The sequence below is a fragment of the Elaeis guineensis genome, chromosome 10 (assembly GCF_000442705.2).
Source record: "Elaeis guineensis isolate ETL-2024a chromosome 10, EG11, whole genome shotgun sequence".
Classification (NCBI taxonomy): domain Eukaryota; kingdom Viridiplantae; phylum Streptophyta; class Magnoliopsida; order Arecales; family Arecaceae; genus Elaeis; species Elaeis guineensis.
Genome location: NC_026002.2, coordinates 80,677,211 through 80,685,271, shown reverse-complemented (window position 1 = coordinate 80,685,271; position 8,061 = coordinate 80,677,211).

The window sequence follows — 8,061 nt, the reverse complement described above, 5'->3', positions numbered from 1 at the left end:
CTTAGTAAATGGGTTTGCTATGTTGTTCTTTATGTCTACTCATTCAATAACTATATCTTGTCTCTCAATAATTTTATAAACAAGGTGAAAGCACCTTAGGGTGTGCTTGAGTTTTTAATGAGAGCTTGGTTACCCTTTCCTAAGAAACAACCCAGTGTTCTTTCAATAAAGTGACACAGGGCATCCATTCTCTGGAACCTCACCCAACTTATTGATGAAATCTTCATCAGGCGGGTTCCTAAGCAACTTCACTTGCAACTATGTACTCTGGCTCTGTACTTGAGTTAGATATAGCTTGCTAGTTGGAATTTCTTCCAATTCACTGCTCCACTATTCAGAGTAAAGACATATCTCAAAATGGATTTGCTATCATCTGGATCTAACTAAAAACTAGAGTCAGAATACCTTCTAGTTTTAGATCAGATCTACCATATATCAGAAAAACATCTTTAGCCATTCTCAAGTATTCAAGAATATTTTTCACCATTTTTTAATAATCTTCTTTTGGATCGGCCTGAAATCTACTAGCTATGCCTAAAGCATGAGCAACATCAGGTCTGGTACATAGCATAGCATATATAATCGACCCTATTGTTGAAGCATAAGAAATAGAACTCATTTTATTCCTCTCTTCAAGTATCTTTAGGAGACATCCTTTTGGATAGATGTATGCCTTGACTCATGGATAAGTAACCTCTTTTACTCCCACCTATGCTGAACCTCTTCAGCATCAGATCTATGTATCTGGACCAAGACAAGCCTTGCATCTTTTTAGATCTATCCCTATAGATCTTTATACCAAGTATATAGGATGCTTCTCCCAAGTCCTTCATGAAAAAATTACTTAATAGCCATATCTTGACCAACTGCAACATTGGAATATTATTCTGAATAAGAACTATATCATCCACATATAATACTAAGAAGACAATAGCACTCCTACTTGTCTTCTTATACACACAAGGTTCATCCACTTGTTTGATGAAGCCAAACTCTTTGACTGCAACATCAAAATAGATGTTTCAACTTCACAAGGTCTGCTTTAATCTATAAATAGATTTCTTAAACTTGCATATCTGATTTGCTCTTCCACTTGAAATAAATCTTTCTGGCTGAGACATGTAAAATCCTTCCTCAAGATAACTATTAAGGAAGATGGTCTTTACATCCAATTACCAGATTTCATAGTCATAGTATGCTGCTATAGCAAGTATAATCTGAATAGATTTGAGCATAGCAACAGATAAAAATTTATCATCATAATCAACACCCTGCTATTGCCTAAAATCTTTAGCTATCATTCTGATTTTATATGTTTCAACCTAGCCATCTACTTTAATCTTTTTTCTTATAGACCCGTTTACATTCAATAGGGTTTACACCCTCTGGTGCATCAACCAAAGTTTACATTTGGTTGGTGTATATGGAGTCCATTTCAGATTTTATAGCCTCAAGCCATTTGTCTAAGTCCCAACTCATGACAGCTTCCGAATAGGTTAGAGGTTCATCATTCTCAATGATGTGGGCTTCATTATTCCCAGTAATGAATCCATACCTTAGTGGTGTATTTCACAATCTTTCTGACCTTCAGAGAGAAAGTGTGTTTTGTGATTGTACCTTACAACGGGTACTACTGGTTGAGAAATATCTTGTGCATCTATTTATAGGTCTTGAACTTCATCAAGTTCAATTTTTCTCCCACTACCCTTTTCTAGGATAAACTCTTTTTTCATAAAAGTGGCATGCCTACTAACAATTTTTTTTTTTTATTTAGTAGGATGGTAGAAGAGGTATCCCATAAATATTTATTTATCCTAGTACTCAGCTTATGTCCAAAACTTTTTTTGACATTAGCCGGACAGTCCCAAATCTTAGATACTTAAGATTAGGTTTCTTACCTCTCCATATCTCATATGGAGTACTAGGCACATATTTTGAAGGTATTTTATTCAAAATATGCACTATAGTCTCTAGGGCATACCCCAAAAGAAAATAGATAAATCTATAAAGCACATTATGATCTGCACCATATCTAATAGGATGCGATTCCTCTTTTCTTCTACACAATTTAACTGTGACGTATAAGGAGGGGTTCACTTAAAGAGAATACCCTTCTCTTTAAGATGATCCAAGAACTCACTAGAAAGGTATTCACCTTCTTAATCCGATCGATGGATTTTAATACACTTTTTAGTTTGCTTCTTAACCATACTTAGATACTCTTTAAATTTATCAAAGATTTTGGATTTATGTTTAATAAGATACACACATCCAAACTTTGACAAAACATCAGTGAACGTAATGAAATAAGAGTATCCATCTTTGGTCTGAGTTATCATAGGACCACGTATATCTATATGTACAAGTCTTTATAACTCACTTATTCTTTCTCCATGTCCAGTAAATAGAGTCTTAGTCATTTTATCTATAAGATAAGATTCACAAGTTCTATTGATCCTACGATTGATTTTGATGATTACAAAATATTGAGTAATTATGGTACTAATCATATATTCATGAGTGAATGTAGGATTTTTTAGGTACTTGAAATAAAAAAATTATTTATAAAAAAAAATTTTCTCAAAAGAATGATGATTAATAATCAAATAAGACTCAAACAAGAAATTTTTGGAAGCTTAAATATTATAAAAGATCTTAGAAATCAAGGTGGAAGAAGTTCTCAAAGATTGAAGTCAAAAAGCCACTCAAACAAAAGAATGTGCAGATATTTTCTATTGGTTGTCACCTCAAGTCGACTCAAAATGGATTTCGAGTAGACTCAAACTGAAACAGTGAAGAAAAAACACTTTTGACATGCAAAAATTTTAACCGACACACCTTAAGTCGACTCAAGTTGGGTGTGAGTCGACTCAAATGAACAGTAACAGTAAAAGTAAACTTTCAGAGTAGAAAAAGTTTCGATTGAGTGGAGGAATCGAGTCGACTCGAATTGGTCGAGTCGATGTCTCAAAAAATAACAGAGAGCATAATTTTTGAGATAAAAGTTTGAAGTAGACTCGCAAGCTAGTTGAGTCGACTCGAGGTATAGTCGAGTCGACTCAAAGCTCAAGTCAGGTCGACTCAAAGGTCAATCGAGTCAACTCAAATCTCAATGGCTCATTTTACAGAATTTCAAAACTTTGCAGAAATATTTCCAACAGCTCTATTTTATTTTTTAATAGCTAGAAATAGCTATTTTAGCCTCTAAAAAAGATTTAAAAGCTTCCAAACTTAATGAAGAGCTAAGAAAATTAGATTGAAAGAAGACATCATTTAAATTGAGAGAGCTTTATTGAATATCCAAAAAAAAAAGAGAGAAAAAGAGAGGAATCAAGCTTCAAATTCAGAGAACAATCACGAGATATCTTTCATAACTTTTCAAGCATCCTCTCAGCATTCCAAGAAGTGCGTTCAAGCTTCAAAAGAGCCATCACTTAGCCTCTTTTTCGCACTTCAAAAAGAGTTCCTTTTTGTTTTTCATTTTGTATTGAATTTATTTATTTATATTTTTGTTTCTTTACAAATTTTTTTGAAAGAAAGAAACTTGGAGATTAGACCCATCCAAGCCTGAAATTGAACTTGTAGGTTTTGGTTGGTTAGTCCAAAAAAATCTACTGGGTTGTTAGTGAGCTCGAAAAATTAATGATGTAAGATTTTGGTTGGTGATCCCAAAAAACTAACTAAATTTTATTTATAAACTCAAAAAAATAAATACAGTATAATCAAAGGAGGATTATAATGAAATTTTCAAGAAAAGCTTGGGGAGTGGATGTAGGAGCGGATTGCTCCGAACCATTATAAATTTTATGTGTTTGTATTGTGCTATCTTACCTACATTTTCTTGCTTTACTTGATTTTAATTCTTGCCTTTTATTAGATTATAAGTTGTATAATTTAGTTGATTATTTGCTTCAGCTGCTGCACATAATGATCACATCACAATCACATAATATAGCTTAAAGTGAAACACATATATGCTTGGAGTTTAATTCGATTAAAATTTTTATAAGAACCCAATTCACCACCCTCCCCCCTCCTCTTAGGTTGCTACTTCTGGATAACAAGTGATATCAGAGCAAGTGCTCTATTATTAGTTGTTAACTTAGTGGTTAAAGAGTAAAACATCTTGCAACCCAAAATAAAATCTTTTCTTAATGAAGGTTATTCCATATATAGACCCCCAATGCTCAATGGATCTAATTATGCCTATTGAAAAATTAGGATGAAAACTTTTATACAAGCACATGATTATAGTTTATAGAGGATCATAGTTAATGGCTCACACACTCCCAAAGTATTGAAAGAGGATGATAAAGAAATAGCCCAATTAAATGCTAAAGCCATAAATATATTTTATTGTTCATTAGATTTAAATGAATTTAACTTGATTTCTTTTTGCATTTTAGCAAAAGAAGTATGAAAAAAATTAAAAATGATCTTTGAGGAAGCAAATGAAAGAGAAGAATCAAGCTCTCAAGAAGATAAGGAAGCTCACTCCAAGTTATGCCTCATGCCTCATGAGGATGAAAAGAAAAAGAAGAAGAAGAAGCAAAAGAAAAAGAAAACATCGATTAAGGGGGAGCAAGTCAAATAAAGGCAAAAAGAGAAAAAGAAAGAAGATATAGCAAATCCTTGCCTCATGGCTCACAATGATGAGGTAAACATTGAAACTCCTTCTGAATTTACTTTTGAAGAATTATTAGAAGCCTTTCATGAGCTTATGAATGAATATAAAAAGATAAAGCTTAAAAATAAAGAACTCAAAAGGTCTAATCTTCTTTTGGTTGATGAAAAGAATAAGTTATTGAAAGAAAAAGAAGATATCTTGAAAGAAAAAAATAAGATTTTAATAGAAAAAGAAGATCTTTTAAAAAAAAAAGATTCTTTAGCTAAAGAAAAGGAAGAACTTCTTATATCTGAAAAATCTTTAGTTGAAGAAAAAGAGAAGCTTTTGAAATCTAAAATATTTCTTATGGAATAAAATACAAAGTTAAGAAAAAAGATAGAAATATTGAAGTCCATTTCTCAAAAAGTTACATTTAGTTCTGAAAAGCTTCAATTAATGCTGAAAAATCAGAAATCTGTTTTTGATAAGAATAGAATTGGTTCAAATTCTTCTAGAAAATAAAAATTCTTTAAAAATATATGTTTTAGAACTTTTCATGAAAATCTTTCAATCATTTGCTATAGATGTAACAAAGTAGGCCATAAAATTTTCGAAAACAATATTAAGAAAATTAATCATACTTTGGTTAAGCAAATTTAGATTTCAAAAGAAACCTTGAGCACTAACTCCAATGGATCCAAAAAAATTTAGGTTCCAAAAATTATAAAATAATTTTATAGATTTACCAAGCATCCAATGGCATGAAAGAAAAAAATCTTAAAAGATGGATGGTTAGGATTAAAAAATGGATGGTGATGATATTTAGTAAAAGCTAAACTTTCTCACATCATACCATCACTGATCTTTGATATTATTTTACTTGAATGATTGATTTTGATGTTTCATACATATGCATGATATTGTGATTGTCTGAATGTATTGATAAGTATGCTCTCTTAATTCTAAGTATCATCTTGAGTGTTATAAGTATAAATTTTACTTTAAATTCAGCATGCTCCCTTAACTCCTCATATCTTGTCAATAATTTGAAGAACCTAAATAAAACAAGCTTGATTGTATAAGAAATCATTTATGTGGAAATCTTATAAATTAAATTTTAACATTTTCATAAGATATCTAATTCTCAAAATTTGTGAAAAATTTGTATAAACTAAGAACATCAAGATAAGACATATTTGGTCATAAAAGATTGTGTGCTTGATGTTGTTGATTACATAGCATCTTAGCTTGACCCTTAAGGATTTGCAAAATCCCTTAGTTGAATCAAAATTCATAGAGCTATTATCTAGTATCTCTTTGATTTGATCTCATTTGAATTGACTGAATTATACCTCCAATTTGATTAATTTTTGATCCCCCAAATTGATTTATAAATTCTAATTCAAATATCATTCTTGATCATTGATTTGATTTGCTATTGATTCCAATTCAATTTGACTATATTTTTTTTAAATCAAAATTTTTTAATTTATTTTCTATATTGAGAAGTCGACTGTTAGACTAGAAGAGTCAACTTATGGTAAGAAGAAGAAAAATAGTTCTCTGAAGAGTTGACCCCCAATTTTATTGGAGTCAATCCCTCATCAGGAGTCGACTCGAGTTTAACAGGAGTCGACCCCTATGTCTGAGATAGATTTCTCAAGTGCAAATGTTCCAAAGCTCTATTATTCTATTTCTAATTTTTTCGAGCCGTAATTTCTTTCAAATTCCTCTCCCATCAAAATTAGATCTTTCTTTTTATTTTCATCCTATTCTTGTGATCCTTGTTCTCCAATGGCATCTCAGAAGTAATTGGTACAAAGGAAGAGAAAGTCTCATATAGAAATTTTAAAATTTAAGACTTTTCTAAATCATTCTTCCATGCAAGAAAGAATGACCAAGCATCAAAATAATCTTTGAGTTTCTAGAGAAAGAAAGAATTTTAATTGTATAGAAAATTAAGAGACTGGGTTAAGAAATTCTATTTTCTTTTGACCTATCTGAACTCAATTCAAGAATTCTTTGGAACTATAAAGCTCAGGGTTAAAATTTAGACTCAGAAGTTTAAAATGTCTGTATTGTGTTGGATGATATAAACTTAGCTCGGATACTAAGGATATCTACTGATGGACTAAAAATTTATCTTCTCCTTGAATTTGCTCACTTGCCCTAGATTAGTGAGAGAATTTTATGGTTGCATTAAAGTGAGAGTTGAAAATCTAGTTTTCAAAGTAAAAAACATGCAAATTGATATGGATGTTGATAATATTGGATGCATGCTAGGAGCACCTCGGATTGTCTCCTGCAGTAATATATTTGAAATTTATGTTAGTTTGAGATGATGTCAAGGATATTGAGGATATCAATATCAGTCAGTTGAATGTAGAAATGCGACTACTATGACTAGCAGGATTTTCTTCATATTATTCATGCATCACGTTCTCTAAAAGTTTCTATTTTACATACCAGCACTCATGCTATAATAGATGTCAAGATTAAGGATCTAGTAGTTTAAATAAAAATAGCTCCACCTCCATAGACCGATCATCCAGAGAGCTCAAATCGATTATTTGGTATACTGGATGAGAATACATTTATCGATAGGATTTCTACTAGAACCATTCCTTCTATTTGTGCAAAGATTCAAAGGCATACTTTCTAGGCACAGTAAGTAAGATGAGACCTGATAGAGGCACAATCATTGGTCAGAAAGGAGTCAATGTGATTGATTCAGGCTATCACTTCAGTGAGAGAGTATATGCGTGACTGAGGCCAGTTATTTGAAGATACTAGACCACCCTCTCCATCTAGTCAACCTGAACTTTCTTCTTAAAGCTATACTGACCTACTCTCACTTAGGATTCTAGGATTTATTTTTTAGAACTTCAATGACCCTAGCAATCCATTTTTGAAATCTTTAGGATATAGCTCTAATATATCTTATTTATTTTTCATATTTAAAATAATAAAAATTTAAATCACTTTTGTAATCATATTTTAGCAAATAAATGAAAATATAACTTTTTATTAAACTTAATGTGTTTGATGTGTCTACTTATTTAATGATTATCTTCGTTTGCTTAATTAAATATTTATCTTGCTTATAAAACTAAGGGGGAGAAATATAGATAAGCTAATATTAAATTTAAATGAATACTTGATCAAATTGAATAAAAGTGCATGATTTGAAAGATAAAAAGGGAGAACCAAGATAAATGAATCTTATGGCATTAACTATTAAATTGGTAAAAAATTAAGTAAATTAAATTTTTGAGCACTAATTATGAAAATAGAGAGAGAAAATATTATTTGAAAAATTATCTTGGAAACTTAATAGGATAAATCATTATTAATCTTAGAATAAAAATTATTGATAAATATTTAAATCTTGCTTGTTGTGAACAATTTAATGTATTTTGGAGAAAAATCATTTTTAAACTTTAAAAAAAAATATT